Source organism: Tiliqua scincoides, chromosome 4 (genome assembly GCF_035046505.1).
Source record: "Tiliqua scincoides isolate rTilSci1 chromosome 4, rTilSci1.hap2, whole genome shotgun sequence".
NCBI classification, from domain to species: domain Eukaryota; kingdom Metazoa; phylum Chordata; class Lepidosauria; order Squamata; family Scincidae; genus Tiliqua; species Tiliqua scincoides.
This window is the reverse complement of record NC_089824.1, coordinates 142098612-142118324: the sequence shown is the minus strand read 5'-3', so window position 1 is coordinate 142118324 and position 19713 is coordinate 142098612.

Here is a 19713-nt window from a genome sequence, read left to right as displayed (position 1 = left end):
CTTTGGCTCCTGGGCCCCCTTTCTGACCGTGGGCTTGGGTACAAATTACCCCCTTTACCCTCCTATCCTAAGTCCTGTAGAGATTGCTTGACAATTAGTAGGGTTAGATACTGCTACCAACAGACAGTCTTCAAGACTAGCAATGATATTGATATTAATACTCTTGTCGCAGTAGTAGCATGAATAGGGCGAAAGGTAAGACACTTTGGATAGTAAGCCATTTCTCTACATTTGGACCTAATTGACAGCTTTTTAATAGAACAAGTATTGAATTTGTTTTCATTCCATTTAAACAATCATGTCCAGTATTTGGTCCACCACTTGAATTCCTGACCCCTTCCTTGCATCTTTTTGAGACTATGATTCAGTGCAAAAGAGTTCTGATGAACAGATGCCGGGTGCTACATGCAGTAGCTGCTCCAATCATTCCTTTTCCTTCGTGTTGTGACACGGGAGTATTAGTAGTGTAAGTCATATCAGATCTCGACATGGCAATTGAGGATGTTAGCAGCATTCAATATAAATTCAACTCATAATCAGCATAATGGAGCATCTGCCATTCTGAATTTTTAGTTAAATGGATGGTTAAAAGATTTGTCACACATACTACATTTTGCTTTGTATGTGCAACATATTCCCATTCGATGTGAATTGCTGTGTGGCACTGATGTCAGCAATAAGTGGTGCAAAAAAATGTTCAGGGGATAGAAATTAGAACATCCAGCAATAAACAATCTGAAACAACTTTGTTATTTATCTGCACCATTAGAAGCATTAAAAATTGAAGAAGTGCTGTGATTCAATTTGCCTTTTCTCAGAAATATTGATCCTCATTCCCCACTAAGTAGACCTTCAGACTTCAGCTCTACACAGAAAATTAATTTGTATCGTGTTTTATATATATATATATACACACACACACACAATGTGTGTGTGTGTGTGTGTGTGTGTGTGTGTGTGTGTGCGTTTAAAAAAGTTCATTTGCCGAAGAATCTAGCTATAGTTACATTACGACCATCTTGCAAAATGATGCCAGTATGGATCCAAGAAAATACGGTACCTCACCTGGAGGTACAAATGTACATTTTAACATGTTATTTACAGCTGACACTGACACGATCAACCCCCTCCAGCCCTCTCCCTGTCCCTGCCCTCCCCACCCTGGAACAACCCTGAATCTCCCCCTCCTCATTGCTGACTTACCAAAACAGAGACTTTCGCAATATCTAGCATGCATGCGATATCTCTGGTCATTGGCATAAACAATCCTGAAGCATGCAACAGTGTTGCAGCTTTTGTACCATTGCAAAGGGCCTTGGGCTGCTGGAGCACAAGTTCTGGAAGTGCAAGGACCATACAGGATTGGGCTACAACAGCCCAATCCCGAGCTTCCTGGTGTGTGTCGCTGCCACAGCACCAAAATGACAGCCCATGGAGGCTCCTCAGGGGAAGGAAAATTTTATTGTTTCCCCCCGGGTAAGGGACGTAGTCCCAAAATAGGGCGACTTCATTCTGCAGCGGCTCTTGATTCTTCAATGGACTGAGAACGAACTACAACTCAGTCAAGAAGCACTGCAGACACTTTTCATTAGGTTATCACATCTTTCTAAATACATGACCCAAGTGTCTGGTTTCATCCATGCGATCAATCCAGGAGGAAGATGAAATACTTAAAGATTTTTTAAAATGGTTTAGAAGCAGAAGTCATTAAAAAAAAAAAACAACCAATGGCAGCAAACAGGATCCCGAAAAGGTAGACTTTGCAACAATTAAGAATATTGAATAAAATCTTGCTCTTCCCCCATTGTGCTACTGTTGCCCTCATACCACAAACTGGAGAATATTCTGCTCAGCCTATTGACGAATCAGTAGCAGGATTCTCAACAGATTAGACACCTTGATAGGTAGAGGTGTGATTTTTTGTGTTATAACAAAATAAAAACACATAACTCTGCTTTCTGCAGTCTCATTTTTGTTAAAACACACACACCCCTCTACATACTGGTCACTCTAGGCTAGTTGGACTGGACTAGGAGGTGTGTGTGTGTGATGACTGTGGCTGTATCAGCTGACACTATACCACCTATATCACCTACCTACCACACTTTAAAAGCCATTATAATTTTAAAGCCATTATAATTTATAATTATAATTGATAAAAATGTGCCCTTGGAATTAAAGCACATAACACCATTTTCTGCACTTTTACTCCTTGGGGGAAAAAAGAAATCTGTGAAAAAATAAAAACATTTAAGAACACCTCTACTCATTGTAGGTTAGCAAGCAGACACTAAACAGTCACCTGCTATATTTAGTTGCCTGCTTGGACTAGATCAACTCTTAAGGCCCTTCCAGCGCTAACATTCTATAATCCTATAATTCTAGTTTATTTGTTTCAAACACAACATTACTTCATGAATAAGCAATATCCAACCTCGCATGCCTACTTCTTAGCAGCTTCCTGCACAAGTGAGGCTGCTATAAAGTGGTCGACCACGTTCAGAAGAACGGCTGCTATGAAGTGATGCGTCTATGCATAACCCATATCACCTCAAACAATTCTTGAAGTTACTTGCAGAGATTTTTCAAAAGCCTGAATGAGACTTTTGGATCTAGTTGGTTATGTTAGTTTTCTTCCCTTTGAAAAGAACAATATTCAGTGAGACTGGTAAAACATAGTAACAGCCCAGTCCTGTGCTGCTGTGGCACGCAGCTGTGGTGGCACCAAAAATGGCTGCCGCCACATCCAGTGTGCCCGCGGCAGTCACAGGCGGCACCTTGGGAGAAGGGGACTTTCGTCCCCTTCCCCTGGATAAAGGGAGTAGCCCTGCAATGGAGCTACTTGATTCACTACCAACCAAAAGATCGGCCGTGATGGACGAGTGTTCGTGTAGGGCGCCAAGTCCCGCACAAAATGCTCTGGAGTGGAGCTCCACCGGATTCCCCTCCCTCCCCACTCCCTCTCCCCAGCATGCCTCCTCCACACCCTCTCCCTGCCTCAGAACGCCTCCTCCCTGCCTCCCCCCGCTCCCGCTTACCTTACCACGGCTCGGCAGTCCATGCTCTTATGGCACGTTTGCAACAGTACATGACAGCAGTAAGCCAGCAATTCAGGCTCAGGATTGGGCTCTAAATAAGCAACATTTTAACTATGTTCCAGAAGTGGGCATTAACTATGTTTATTACAGTTGGGCACGGGCTGATAGGCCATGTTCAACAGAACAGTGGTTCTCACACATTTAGCACCGGGACCCACTTTTTAAGAATGAGAATCTGTCAGGACCCATTGGAAGTGATGTCATGACCAGAAGTGACATCATCAAGCAGGAAAATTTTAGCAATCCTAGGCTGCAATTCTACCCACACTTACTCAGGAGTCAGTATCATTTACTATCGTTGTTCAAAGAATATACATAGTAGCTTGTTAAAAGTATAGTTCTGTAACATTTCCCCAAATGCAGTCACATATCATGTTATCATCAATCTAATATATTAAAAATAAAATATTGAAATGGATGGGGACCCACCTGAAATTAACTTGCGACCCACCTAGTGGGTCCCGACCCACAGTTTGAAACACTGCAATAGAGGACTTACTGTTTAGGTCAGTGCTTCCCAACCTTTTCAGTATTGGGACCCACTTTTTAAAACAACAATCTGCCATAACCCACGAGACAAAAAAAAAATCTAGAAAGAAATATTTTATTTAGTTATTTCGATAACAATAATAATAATAGAATTATTAATTAATAATAATAAGGATCCTATGCTTCTGAGGCTGCTAGCGAACTTATCTATATTGTATGAGTGTAGACATTTGCTCGACTCTCTTAGAAATAGAGTCTCTAGAACTCCCGAAGGACTGTTCCCCCAGATCTTCATTCCAGGGTACTGAGAGCCCAAACCTGAGCTTCCTGGGGCACCCCAGCTGGGCAGCACTGCGAAGGCTGCTGCCGAATCCAGCACCTCCCGTACTACCGCGGGAGGCACCTCAGGAGTAGGGGACTTTCGTCCCCTTCCCCCAGGTAAGGGAGGCAGCCCCGCAATGGGGCTACTCTCTTTAGCGGTGACCAAAAGGTTGCCACTAAAGTAAAGGCACTCGTGTAAGGCACGCAGCCTTCAAGAGCACCTAGGATCCTGCAGAGCAGAGCTCCGTGGGTCCTCTTCCTGCTCGCCTCCCGGCATGCCTCTGGCACACCCCCTCCCCACCCCCCTCCCTGGATCATGCTGGCCTCCCCCCTCCCCGGAACACCCCCGTCCCCGCCCCCGTTTGCCGTTCCGCAGTCCGGCAGTGTCATCCACCACTGGGCTGCGGAAGCTCCGCCTCTGCCCCATGCTAGCCCAGCACCGGTTGGTGCTGAGCTAGCACCGGTGCTAGCTTGGCGGTGAGCCCCGCAAAAGTGCCTTACGGCACATTTGTGACTGTTCTCAGCAGCGCGGGGCCGTGCCACTGGGTTCAGGATTGGGCTGTGAGAAGGCTGAACTGGAGAGTAAGATATACAGTTAGGGATTTCCAGGCCAGGCGAAAAGCTGAAACTGGGTTCACAAGTGATCTACAGCCAGTGATGCTAGGGTCTGCATCACTCAGTGCGAGAGGCCAGTGTTTCACCCCCATGATGGACATCCTCCCATGCAGTGGGTGGGGCAATGCCCTGGGCAATGGGTGCCGTGACATATCATTGCTCTGCCTTCATTGGTATTTTTGGCTATAACTTTTGATATATTTCAATATGGTTTGTTTCATTGCATTCTGCATGCAATTCCACATCAAATTATATATAACATTATGGTATTATTCAGAAAAACCCAAATTTTATAAGGTATGAAGATTATCTCATACCACAGGTTAGCATTCCAGCTAATGGTTTTCTTCCGCAAGCCAAGCAAAGGAGCTTGCAGTTTTTTTGCTTTTTTTATTTCATAAACTTTTAGCAACCCACCAAACATAGTCTTGTATCCCACTGGTGGGTCCAAGCCCACAGTTTGGGAAATATTGCTTTAGGCTGACCTAAATACTGACATTGATACTCAATACAATTGGCAATGGTAGCACACAATAAATTAGGAGAGGTTAGGTGTGGGTGCAGTGAAGGATCCATTGCAGGTCTTTGCCCAAGGCCCTTGGCAGCCTAGTGCTGACCGACCTGGTATCTAGAATATTCTCCCTAGTTTGTTCTGCTTGGAAAATACTGTGTGAGATATTATCAGCATACAATGATACCAACGCTTGCAATAACTGAAGTTATTTCTCCTCCTCCCTATAAATAGTATATTCCACTTCAATCTTCTCTGTAATTTTCAGTAGCCATGGCAATAAGGCCAAAAGAAAGGTGGCAATCCTGTTTAGTTCCCTGATGTAATTACATTGGTTTCAAAATGTCCCACTTCCTGCAAATTCCAGCTACTAATCTGGTGTGTAACTGCAGACACTCAAGCTCTTGAGGGCTAAATTAAATTTAAGAGATGCTCCTATAGAATCTAATATTGAGAAGGACGGAAATCTCATTGCTGGCCGCCACAATTACTTGGAGAATCTGCTCCCATTATTATTTTTAAAATGCAGCTTGTATTTAAAATCGAATCATACACAATCAAATCATGTCTTGTATACACATGCAGTAATCTTGTCTAATTTATTATTTATTCTTTTACATGGTGTGTCATCGAAGCTTTGAGGCTTTAACGGTAACATAAATATGTACAATCCTATACTATTTTTTTTAAATAAACTTAGATTTTTTTCCCTAATTATACAGAGTATCTCTCCCTGCAGATATGTTCTTTTTTTCTAATTCCTTATATTTGAGTGATTTTAAAACCTTATCATAAAATTCAGTGACTAAATGGGCCTTAAAACGTAAGAAATCCATCTACGATGATAAGTCGACTCTTTAGAATGACTGCCCAGTTTTGCCATCAATTTGGTATTCTTCATGTACTTTCAGTGGCCATAGGGTTATCTGATAATATAATCTGCAGTATACATTTAATCACACTTTCAAGGAAAACTGAATTAGATGGTCACTGCTACCCAGGCTTCATCCAAATAATCTTATGTCATTTTCCCTGAAGAACTGTATTAAATCTTCTTAATGTTCACAGCATCCTGGACACTGTGTACTTTAAACCATACGTTTTCTTGCAAGAAGATTTGAAAATCATCTCTGAAATATACACCTTCATCTTTTCCTTTCTTCTACTGCACTGTGGGCTTTTATCTTCTTTCTTTTCATACTCTTGTTTCTTCGGAGAAATTCATTTGTTTATGCCCTATTTCTCATTACCTTGGTGAGTAACTGACAAAAACATTAAACTCGTTTCTCTGTCACTCAGTACTAAGTATTACCTTTTAGTGAGTTACTTTACTGATGTACTGTCTTGGATCTAGTGAGGCTGAAACTGAATGGTCATCAAAGACATTTGAGTCAACAGCATTTATCAGATTAGTCATTGCAAATTCAATTCTAAGTTCAGAATTCTTATGTGACATGAAGACTTGTATATTTTGTCTGAACCTAAAATGGGAAGAGCGTAGATTCCCATGAGTTGTAAATTTGGAATTTGGTTTGTGGACCTCCTGCTAGAGAAATTCTAAAAATAACTGTCATATACTATGCCTGCTGTACCTCTAAACACCCTTAGAGATTAACAGCTTATTGATGCTAACTGTGAGTAGTGGAGTTTGCCATTTGGTGGAGATGCTGCAGACAAGAAAACTGCTTTTGGATTGGGACGGAAAGTCCAATCCAGTGCAAATTCTTGCACAGTGGTGCAGCAGCACCAGAATGGTCCGTGCTGCAACTTGCATGGGAATTTTGACTGCTGGAGTTCTCTTTTGGGTAAGGAGACATTTGTCCCCTTGCCTCTGCTAGTAAACCCCAGCAGCTGCAATGGGGCAACTTGGACTTGTATGAGCTCAATCGCTGGTACTAGTTCATGTTGCCCCATGTCAGTAGATCAGGCCTGGGAAAGGGGGTAGGATGTGGCACACACCAGCACCACTGATCTGCCCTTTCCAAGTCTAAGCCTCATACGTTTATGAGAGTGTGTGCATCTGCACATTTATACCCCATCCTCCTACCACCACCACTGTTAGCACCACCTCCACATCCCCCTCATCCACCCCCATTCTTCAGAATAGGCTGGGCAACCCAAGGTTCCTCCAATCCAGCATACTTAGAAGAAGACAAATAGAGGAGGAAACAGAACTGGTAGCACTCAGGGAGGGAGAGATGGGGGTGTGCATGCATGTGATCGTCTTCCTGATTGCTGTTCTGGAAAGACAGCTAGCAAGAGGGGAATTGGGGCTGTTACAAGACAAACTAGCCTGGGCAACAAGCTGCGGGGAGTTAGCAGTCAAAAACAAGGTGTGGGGATCCCCTGTCCATTTTCTGCCTCCCTTAGCCTTTTACTTGAAACGACTGCTTCACAGGTGGGCCAGCATGGAGGCTCCACCATCTACAAGGGGTCCCATTCCACTTTAATGCAGAAACAGCTATAAAATGTATCTTTCCAATTAAATGTGTCAAATTAAATGAATGAGGAAGGTTGCAAGTTCAAGAGTAAGAACATAAGAACATAAGAATAGCCCTGCTGGATCAGGCCATAGCCCATCTAGTCCAGCTTCCTGTATCTCACAGTGGCCCACCAAATGCCTCAAGGAGCACACAAGACAACAAGAGACCGGCATCCTGGTTCCCTCCCTTGCACCTGCCATTCTGACTTAGCCCATTTCTAAAATCTGGAGGTTGCACATACGCATTATGGCTTGTAACCTGTAATGGATTTTTCCTCCAGAAACTTGTCAAATTCCCTTTTAAAGGCATCTAGGCCAGATGCCATCACCACATGTTGTGGCAAGGAGTTCCACAGACCAACTACATGCTTAGTAAAGAAATATTTTCTTATTTTCTAAATATAAGAGTCTGTGTAGACATCAGTATACTGAAATTTTTTGGAACTTGGCTGTATAGATTTTTGTTTAAATTAGGGTTAGTGACAGGAACTTAAGGATTGTAATAAACAAAGTCTTTATCCCTTCTTCTTTTTCATTCCATACAATGAAGAGGGGACAAAACTTAGTAATATTAGCAAAATGAGATAACGTGAGCTAAATCATAATAATAAGATTCAATTTTGAAATAGATTATAAAAAACACACACAATGGCATACAGGAGAAGTTAATCGAAATCTAAACTTGGTCAGATCTTTTACAGCTGAGGGATTCCTTTGTTGTTAACAATTCTTTACAGTTATGAAGTGGTACAAAAATCTTTCTGCAATTATAACACATTAAAACATTTTCTATGGGAAAGTTTTTTGTAAGCAATTATTGATTCTTAAAATAGTCTTGACACATGGACATGAAAAAAAAACATCCCAAAATGCCATTAACTTCTTAATGAGCCAATGAAGTTGGGTAGCAGACTTAATTATTTCATGTGAGAAGAAAAATATAGAAAATACGTATATTTTAATGGCCACAACTTCCAAGGAATATGTTAACTTGAAAGAGGTCAGTCAGCTGATATCACCATCTTTCAAGGTTCCTATTTACCAGGTTTGTTCTATTTGAAGTAATTATACCTAGTTAAGTTCAGAACCTCATGAAAGCAGGTGCAGTTCTATTAACTTGAAAAGAATTAATCAGGTGTGAATTCAGTTTGTTAAATTAAATTAAAAACTGATATATACTAATGCTATGGGACCAAAAGTTGCCTGAAGAAAAACTGGCTGCCAAAATGGCTGCCAATGTTAACTCTGAAAGTTAAAATTGTTGTGGGAAGTTCTTTAGACCTGCTAACAGCCTGGATATGCTGTCATGTTTCAATAAGAATAATAATGAAATGAATTAAATGACGTGTGTATTGCATATATGAGAACATCAGCACCTAGGAGGCATTTTCTAGTAACTCGGGGGCCAATCCTATCCAACTTTCCAGCACCAGTGCAGCCACAATGCAGCCCTGAGGTAAGGGAACAAACATTCCCTTATCTTGAGGAGTCCTCTGTGACTGACTCCCCACCACAGGATGCAGCACACGCCCCACTGGCATGGCTGTACGGGTAGTGGAAAATTGGATAGGATTGGGTCCCCAGCTACTTATTGCTTAAAACTCACTAAGAAAGCTTGGTGCATAAAACTTACAACATGCCAGCTGGAGCATGTTGCAACAATGGAATGGAGTTCCAATGTCACAAAAATGGCTGTCAATAGCATGTGGTGTGCTGAGTTGGCAGCCATATTGGGACTGCTGCTGCAAGAGGCAGCAGGATATATTTCTAAACCAAAAGGGTTATGTTGTGGTGGTCAGTTTCCATAGGAGCTGTGATGTCTTTCCTAACTCATACCTGAGCTATATCTACAATCAATCCATGATATGAATCTCTTCAAGTGCTCTGAAACTGAGCACAGTACACCTGTAAGGGAATGGGAGTGCACTTGCTAGCCCCAGTCCTTATGCTGATGGATTCCTTAATACCTCACCCTCTGAAGAAGGCAGTACTGGAGGAAACAACCTCCATGTGCTATATAACATAAGACTGCCCAGGGTTCAAAATTATTTCCTCCTCAGATTAGCACTCCACCAGGGGTGGGGGGGCATTGAATAAAGAGGATGGCAGTGTAAGGAGCACAGCTGACCATTGTACTACCTCTCTGCCCAGGTATACCCCACTCAGGTTTAACATGCTTGAAGAGGTCCAATGCAACTTCATCTTTGCACAACTCCACATAATACAGTGTCCAAGCCAGGGCAGAAACCAGCAGCCTGGTCAGGCATTGATCAAGTGTCAAGATTGGCTATTGAAACCTGCATTACCCATTCCATAACTATCCTCCATCTGCTGCCCAGTGCCAGAGTCTGGAGAGGAAGGGACCCCAGGTACAGAATTTGTCAGTGAGGACCAATACTATACGCATGGATGGCAGTGCTTCAGGAGTGTGGGGGGTGGGTCACTCATTGATTCTTTCCTCTGCATGATTTACAAACCTGAACGCCCTACCCTATTCAACTTGCTGTAGAATAAGGGTGTTGCAGGAGATCTTTTTCTTTATTATAAAGAACCATGAATATAATAGGAGCTATTATTCAAGGAAGAGCAACCCATGGAACACCTGAAAAAATGACGCTCAGGAAAAGGGTAAAGCACTACCTCTCACTATCCCTCTGTTAAAATGCAGCGTTCCCCATGGCTACATTAAATCAAAAATAAAATCTACCAGCCTCTTAACATAAGAACATAAGAACAGCCCCACTGGATCAGGCCATAGGCCCATCTAGTCCAGCTTCCTGTATCTCACAGCGGCCCACCAAATGCCCCAGGGAGCACACCAGATAACAAGAGACCTCATCCTGGTGCCCTCCCTTGCATCTGGCATTCTGACATAACCCATTTCTAAAATCAGGAGGTTGCGCATACACATCATGGCTTGTACCCCGTAATGGATTTTTCCTCCAGAAACTTGTCCAGTCCTCTTGCATTCCATTCCACTTGGCCTCTCATGTACATATACACAGCAACAAAATGGCCTGGATGATGGCAAGCAAATTAATAGGGCTGTGTATTTTCTTTTAACACAAATTAAGATAATGATAAAAAAAATCAAGAAACTATCCATATTATTTTGTTTTCAACGTCATAAGGCTAAGAGATTGTACTGAGGATGACTATACACTCTGTGAGCTTTATGGCAGTTCCCTGGGACACAATCCCCCTTCCCCATCAGACTGCAGCAGAGATCACTATCCTAGGAGAGCTATAGAAACATTCTTCGCTTTTTTCTCAGCCTGCTCTTGATTGTACTTCACTGGTCAGTTTAGTGCATTCATTTCTGATACCACAAATAACTTCTGGACATGACCTAGTTTTAAAAGCAGCCAGGTTGAAAAGGAAAGGGCAAATGAAAGATTATTACACATCCCCTGCCTCCATAAATTGTGTACCTGTGATGTAAAGACTTGAGTTCCAATTTACAAGCAAACGGAGGCTTGATCTTGGTGCTCCTCTGGGCACGGTGCCAGCTTCACAATTTATGGCTGCCTTACAGTAATGATTTGTGAGGTAATAAAAGCGCACAGGTTCCAAATTTCATGCGTATTATGAGGACCTCGCCGGGACCAAACATTTCTGTAATTTTTAATCATCATTCTTTCATGATTACATCCAAAATCAATATTATTTTTCTCATTATTAAGAGAGGGGAAAAAACTAAAATAACAAATTAATACTCAGTTACATGCTCTAGTGCCAAGTTTTCATTGGCAGTATATCAGTGTGGATATAATTTTGAAAACTCAACGTAACTTTTAAAGAGCACAGTTGCAAATGAAAAGACATTTCAGGGCTGCCTTTCTGAGTGAAACAAGGCTGCCTTCGTATTATGGTTCTGTTGGTTTAATTATCAAACCGCTGAGGGCTAGAACTAGAAGCCCTGAAGATCATGCGGTGGTCTCCATATCACTAGATCGCTGGTCAGAAGAGAGAACTGCAGGGAAATCAAGTTGGGTCATTGCACTCCAGCCCTGTATGTTGGTAACTTGGGTTGCAATCCGATCCATGATTAACTGGGAGTAAGCCCCATTGACTACAATGGAACTTACATGGGACTGGGCTCTTGAGCTCATTAAAGAAAGGGAGAAACCAAGACCAACCTTATGGACATGTTCACACATTCACCTGACTGAAGATCTTTGTTCTATGTTGGAGGTGCTGGGTATTTTTCTACTACGCATACAAAACTTCGAGCAAGTGGCACACCGCACCTAGGCCCAGATATACATGGACTTAATTAGAGCCATTTCATGTGTAACGGCATCACCAGCTCATGCTGATATCTAGAATCCCTTGAACAGCCAGAATACTGCTAACTGATGTCTTGAGGAATCCTGTGGGGCACAGCACATTGGACTTGACCTGTGCTATGCAGCTGCGAGAAGAATTGAGCAACACGTATGAGCTCTGTATGAACTGTAAGGTCTCTGCATGTGTGATCCTGAATGCTTTTACCCATGTGTTCTTCATTTCCTTGCTCCTCTCTTAGGTTTAGCCCAATCCTATCCAATTTTCCAGCCCCGGTGCAACTACAATGCACCCCATGGTAAGGGAACAAATGTTCCCATACCTTAAGGAGGCCTCTGTGACTGCTGCCCCACTACAAGATGCAGTGCATGCCCCATTAGCACAGTTGCACCAGCACTGGAAAATTGGATAGGATTGGGCCCTTAATCTTTAATCCCATTCTTAACGTTTTGATACCAATTCTTTCAAAAAGCCATAATATGTCTGTATATCTTTGTATGCAATGGGGTGGGTGTGTGAATGTGTCCTGAAGCCTTCAGCAGCTCTTCCGAACCACATTGTAACTGTATTACATATGTTTTATAACCAAACTATCCCATGAGTAAATATTAATCTGCTGAGGTTCTATTACAGTCGTTTTTCATGTGTTACCCATAATGTTTTTCTTCTTGCAGGCATTCTTTATATGCCTCTGGGGGTAAGTGTTTCATTTTTTGATATGGCTGTAGGTAATTTATTAATAAAAACAAATTAATACATATGTCTGTATTTATCCATTTCCCATATAAGTGTTCTTGTCTTCCCATAGCACCGTAGCTGCTTAATAGCTGTGTGCCACTTAAAACATATTCTTCTTGAAAAAATTTAAATCAAATGTGTTCAAGTGTGGTGCGCTAAACCTCAGAGTAGTACTCATGTAATAGAACCTCTCGCTGGGTTTTAATATCAGCTCTGTTTCGAAGGCCTCCAGTAGAGTATTCACCAAGGAGCAAAGTTTGGTTCACTTTCATAGTTGAATCTATAGACAGATAAAACTTAGAACATATGCAGCTGTTGATGAAGCAAAAAAAAAGTTATAAAATGTATAGAAGGGTTAGATTATAGCATCATGGAGGTGGAAAGAATTCTAGCACTCTCCTAACAGCGGGAACTCCGGGCCTAGTTGTTGGCTTCCATTATTAGAACATTTTGCATATCAGCTCCAATTAGAATTCATAATCATTTGGCCTCAAGCCACTTAACATGTATCAAGAGTATTTTATAGCCTAATACGCGGCCTGCCCCTTATCCAGTGCGGGGTTGGAGCTGGTTGCAGCATAGCCTGGGGCAAGGGGAATTCACTCCCCTTTCCCTGGGTAACACAGCAGTAGCCCCAAAGGAGCAACTCAGATCTCCGCCAACTAAAGAGGTGGTGCAGATCCAAGCAGCCCAGCACTGCACTAGGTCACCCAGGAGTGGGCTAAGGATCCGGCCTAACTGCTGGAACATGACCCCACCCACCCCACTTGGCCCCGGCCTGCCCATGGGCCAGCTCACACCTGCCCTCCCTCCCCCCGCCCCGGAATGCTCTATTCTGCCCTCTCCCCGCCCTCCCCAGATCTCTGCACCAGCCTGGCATGGCCGGCGCAAACTTATCTCTCCTTCAGTGCAACAGCGCCATAGGCAGCCTCCTGACTCTTGAGGTGGCATGAAAGTGTCTTACAGCACTTTTGCTACACCCCAAGGGTGACTAAGAATTGGGCCCTTAACCATTTAGCTGGATTCGACTCTCAAGCAAATCCAAAAGTTCAGTATAATAATGCCCTCCTCTATGCTCAATATTCTCAACAGCTCAAATTGATATTCTGAATTTTTCAGTAAATAGTTATTGACACAGGGAGTAGTAGTTGAGCTCCTTGACCAAACAGGAAGCTGGATATGGAATGGTTCAGGGACAAAGCAAAGGGTGCATGTGACCAAATTCCTAGCACCGTTTTCGAAAGGGCCAGCTGAAGGAAAACAGTGCTGATTGCTGGTCTGTTGTCTAGACTGATGGTTGGAACCTTCCTCAGCTACATGTTTCACATGCTGCACACTCAATTTTGAGTAAGATTTGAACCAGCCCAGATTAGAGGCTGTCTATTCTGTAGGATACTAGTATGGTACTTCTTATTCACTCACTCATGGCCTTTGCTTATATGATGATGTGTGCTGGCTGGTCAGTTTGTTTTGTGGTGAGGAGATTAGGTGGAACATAAGCTGTGTTAGATCAAAAGATCTTTCCATCTGTATGACTCTAAGTCCATTATGTTGTAAAAAGGTCACTTGATTTTTATACTCTGTTACAAATAACTAAATACAAAATACACTTGCATTACCAAACTTAAATGGTACATGAATGTATCATTTGGGGTCTGTCTCTTTAAAACTTTGGAACATCTTAAAGAGACATGTACAGAATTTTACTCACCTGTGTTTTTTGATTGGATTTACATATATTTTCTAGAAGATGCCCATAACTAAGTACAAATTACAAAGTGTTGTAAGAGAGAATCAGAGAATTGTTGTACAGAGTGTTGTACAGAGAATCAGCTCTGAATTTACAATGTTGTGTAAATAGCAATCTAATCATCCACCACTCACCGACTTCATTGAAAAAAGGCTCCATACAACAAAAGATCTTGGCCTCTTGAGGATCCGTTTCTATGCAGCTAATACAGAGCATACATCATTTTCTCACCAATGAGTTCCTGGAACACCACAAAGCACTCTAGAGACAAGCATATCCATCAATGGCACACCCAATAGATCTCAATTACATTAATTACAATAGACTTTCTAATGAGTGAAATGTCAAGCACTGGATCTATGCCCAATGCTAATAATTCATTCACTCCCAGCTGGCACTCATTCGAATCCAGCCAGAGATGTTTCGTGCACTCTGACACCCAAAAACTAGAGGCTGAAGTGGTTGTACTTCAGAGCTAGATGTTAACATACAAGTGGGCTGTATTAATCAAACACTTCAAACTGCTGGAATGTGCCCAGCTAAATGTCTTGCTGCAATGCCTTAGAAATACCAGCACTATATTACAACATGTGGAAAAGGCATACACAAATATATGATTTGATTTGTATATACTCTCACATCCATATTTGTGACCCTTGGAAGTCTATGGCTATTTGAAGGCTTATGGGTACATGTTTGACCAGAACGATCATAGATATAAGCACAGAGACATCACAGTCAATTAAATTTTCCTTGCACGCCCAAAACTCTAACACAGCAATGTAATTTGTCAATGGAAATCTTCATTTGCATACAAAATAATAAAGCTCATTGCCAATGCCAATAGCTTTATTTCTCCAGACATCATAACATCCATTATAGTCTCTTTCACTCTCCGTGAGCTGGTAGCATCTTCTCCAGGGTGCTAATAGTTTGGGGAAAGTGCAAGGAAGAAAAGAGTGAAGCACTACAGAGAGTTAAATGTTCTTCACGTACCAAGGTTTCTCGTCTCTGAACACCAGCTATTGAGGAGCAATGGTGGGAAAGAAGCATGCCTTTTTCTCCTGCTTGTGGGCAAAAAGGGATCTTGAATTAGATGGACCTTTTCATTAGATGGACCATCCATTAGATGGATCCAGAAGAGTTTTTCTTATATTCTTATATCAGATGTACAGGATATTGTATGTGGTGTTGGAAGCTGATTTCCAGAGATAGAGATTCTCAGGCTTGTTACGACAGTGCAATGTAGCGATGAATTCCAAGCCCCTTCCCAGGCCTAATCCATTTGTACATATACTAGGGGCTCAATCCTAACCAACTTTCCAGCACTGGCATTGCTATGCCTATGGGGCATGTGCTGCATCTTGCAATTGGGGGGCAATCATGGAGGACTCCTCAAGGTAAGGCAATGTTTGTTCCCTTACCTCGGAGCTGCATTGTCCTTATTTCAGATATGGAAAATGGGTTAGGATTGCGCCCTAGGACTTGCAAGTGTCCCCTTACCCCAAGGAGACCTCCAGCAGAAAAAGTCTCCCATGAGATACAGTGTAGGCTATGATGGGACTGCTGCATCGCCACACCACACAGGGATTTAGGTTGGATTGGGCTATAACTCACTTTGGGGTCCACAGTTGTATTTTCCACATTGGCCACCAGAGGGTACCCTGAATTCCTTTCTGGTCAACTTGAAGAAAGGACAACTATTAGAATCTCATGCAGCTTTTTCTCCTTTATTGCTTGGTTCTTCTCTGATCAGAGATGGGGTATGTAGCTAGTGCTGGAGAATCAAAGGGTGTAGGTTCCGTCTTAGGATATTGCTGTTAAAGCAGGTGTCCTTCTGAGGTTTCTTGCCTCGTTGGTTGCCTAGGGCAGGATGGGAAAGAACAAACACAGCCTCACTCCTTTCCTTCCAACCTGCTTCGTTCTTGAAGCTTAGAAAGTAAATGTACCAATCATTCCCATTTTCCACTCCAGCACAATGTCTGAAACCACTCTATACTTTTAAAAATTATTATCTATAATAAGAATGGATACACAAATGACACGACCACTGCAAATCCACGGGAGTCAATAAGGAAGTATTATAGGAGGATAATAGGGGATTGAACTGATGTGCCAATTAAATTCAACTATTGTATTCCTTTGAGGGCAGACTTCTCCAGCCCCATGCCCAAGGCAAATGTCTGTGATGGTGCCCCCTCTGGGCTGTCACTGTGTCCCCACACAAAAATCTGCCACCCCTACTCACCTGAGGCTCACAGAGCCTTGCGCGACCTTAGCCCACGTCAGGGAAGTCTCTCTGAAGTTCCCCAGTGTTTTAAACCATGCTTCCGGAAAACCAGAAGCATAGAGAGGCTTCTGCTGGGTACTAGAGGCTCGTGCCTGGGGCATTTGCCCAATTGGACCTAATGGTAGGTCCGCAACTGATTCCTTTTGTATTTTTCTGGCACCTTTTTATTTCTAGTCCAAGTAGTAGCGCTAAATGCAACACAGCAGTATTTTTTGAACTTCCAAATTATGATCTATCATGTTTCCAGGCTTGCATTGTTAGTGATAAGATTATCTTTGTTAATATGATCTCCGTAGTAAAATAACATCACAATGCTATAATTCTAGATCAGTTTCATTATCATCTTCAAGTTGCTGCTCTTTTAATTTCTAACGAGGTTTCGAGAGGCTTTAAAGGTGCCACATGAGTGAAAGAAACAAGCCTCAGGTAGTTTTTTTAATGGATAATTATCAGCTCCTTTCCTTTAGATTTAAATGCAGTCAATTTTCAGGCTGCAACACACTTCAGCAGTAGTTCTCTTTTTCATTACACATGGCACAGAATTAAGGGTGGTGGTGAAAGTATTAAGTATTTCCAGTTTGGAATTAAACCTCCTTGCAACACTTAAGTCCATAAAAGCTCTGCCACAGAAGTATGAAAAACTGGATTTTGTGCACACTGTACTAGTCGAGATGTAGTTTTTTTAATTGAGGAGTGAAATTAAATCTGGTGTAAACTCAATGCACCAGATTGAGTGTCGGGGAAGAGCCTATCATCAGTTAATGGATTATATCTTGACAAGTACTTTTGATTGTAAATTATAAAGATGTAACTCTAAAACAATTAACTTCACATCAATGCATTTCAAAGTTAAATAATGCTATTACAATTGATCAAGACAGTGTAGATCTGAAAGAATGTAATGATGAGTAATTTGCAGTGGATTTTTAACATCCACTTCATTTTCTCCCAGCGATCCCACTTCTAAAAATGTAGGCTGCATTGTAGACTGAAGAGTATTCTTCACTAGGAGCCACCAGATCTTGGCACAGTCAGCAGAGCTTCAGAAACCCTGATATCTGGCACAGGAGCTCATTGTTAAGGCATTTGCAGTTCACATACTTGCAGAAAGAAGCTTGATCATATGTGGTAGACTCAGGAAAAGAGAATGATAGGATTAGGAAGAGAGGAATGCACATGAGTTCATTGTCAGCATTATTGTTATATAATGCCATGGATGATTCATTCTTGCAGGGCATGCGGTGTGTGTTGGGAGAGTGGAGTTTCATTATGTAATTCTTCAATGGGTTGACTCTGCCCCATATTCTCTTCAATCTTCAGATTTTAAATGGAGCATTTCTATCATTACTTTTGGAGATGCTGCATACACAGTTTCTTCTTGCCCCACTTTTCCATTCCTTTTGTGTGCATGTGGTTTTTGATGATTCATGGCCCAATCCACGCTAAAGGCAGCACCAGGGGGAAGCCTGGACACTTCCCATGGACACCAGTGGAATGATAGAGGCCTGCTGGTGCTGTCTTTCAAGTGGATTGGGCATGAATAATCAAAAATCACATGTACACAAATGAAATGAAAAAGTGGGGCAACAACAACCTGCACACTCAGGGGACAGAATGGGGTAGGGAGAAGACGGGGATTGGGTTGAAAGGGGAAAAACAGAACAGGCAGGAAATGGGGTAGGAAAGAACAGGAAGGAATGAGGTTAGGCAGATCAAGCCCAGAAGAAGGGTGGGTTGAGCAGTAGCAAGCACCAAACCCAAATCCCCTTCTCAGCCCTGATCTGCCTGCATGGATCAATGCAGAGTTGCACCAGAAATCACTGGCACAGGTCTGAGTTGACACGTTGTGGCTGCTGGAACTTACTCCAAGGCAAGGGGACAAATGTCTACTTACCCTGAGAAGAACTCCAGTAGCCAAAATTCACCATGGGATGCAGTGTCGCCCATACTGGCACTACTGCATTGCAGTGCAGGGATTTAGACAGAATTAGGCTGCCCAGTATCTAACAGCCCAATCCTACTTAAATCCACTTTGACCAATGCAGGTGAATCATGTCCAGGAAGGAGGTTAGGATTTGGTGTGCACTGGCGCCTCTGATCCCACTCCCTCCAGGGTCTGATCTACCCCCCACCACCACCCTGACACCTCCCCATTCCACAAACTCTATAAACAAGAGGACTTAGTGCAGTCTGTATATTGTACATTTCTGAAAAGAGTTACAGGAAAGTGATTATTGCTTTTTACAGATACAAACTTATCTAACTGCCAGGTCCTATCCATGTTAACTCACAATTACATCCCACTGAATTCAGTGGGACTGCTGAATAAAGACAGCATCAAGCTGGAGGAGTAACTATATTGATTAAGCTGCCTCATCTAAATTACTGCACACTATTAGTACACATTTGACATTCTGACAAAGTTTGAAATTTCACAAAGTTTGGTTGACATGGTTTTTTTTGTTTTTTTTTAATTTAGGTTCCTAGCTTGGAGTGTTCTTGCCATCAGTGCACATCACAAGTAAATGGGCTGAGCACACAGTTGCCCCTACTGAGTTCGGCCCCTTGGTACTATAATATGTGATGAAAAAGCAAGTCTCTCTAAACAGGTGCAGGGTACTTTTGCCCCACTGCTAGGGACAGAAGGATGTAGCATCCAGACATGATTGTGCTGTGACAGCAATCTGTTTCAAAGCATTGCCCAGCATACCAAAAGAAATATGATTTCTGGACGCTGGAGGTGCACAAAGTGTTGTTGACAACTATTTACCACTGCTTGCCCTATATAGCAGCCCACATGCTGTGCGGACATTATAGCCAAGAAATAAGGTGAGGCGATGGCAGGTGCAGGGTAACTGAACTAAATTGCTTGCAAGTAGCTAAATATGAGAGGGGGAATGTCACTGAAGGGGAAGCGCTGTGTATTTTGCCCTCACTTTGGAAAATTAAGGGTCTAACATCAGCAAATAGACAAGAAGACATGAACAAGACACAGGCTTTCAATGTGAAGCAGGGGAACTGTCAGGCACATTTGTTTTTTTTTAAAGCCATGTTTAAATTCTTCAGTGGATGTATGTTAATTGGATACAGATCAACTAACATTGGCTGTGTTAAGGAAAATGGGGGGGGGAA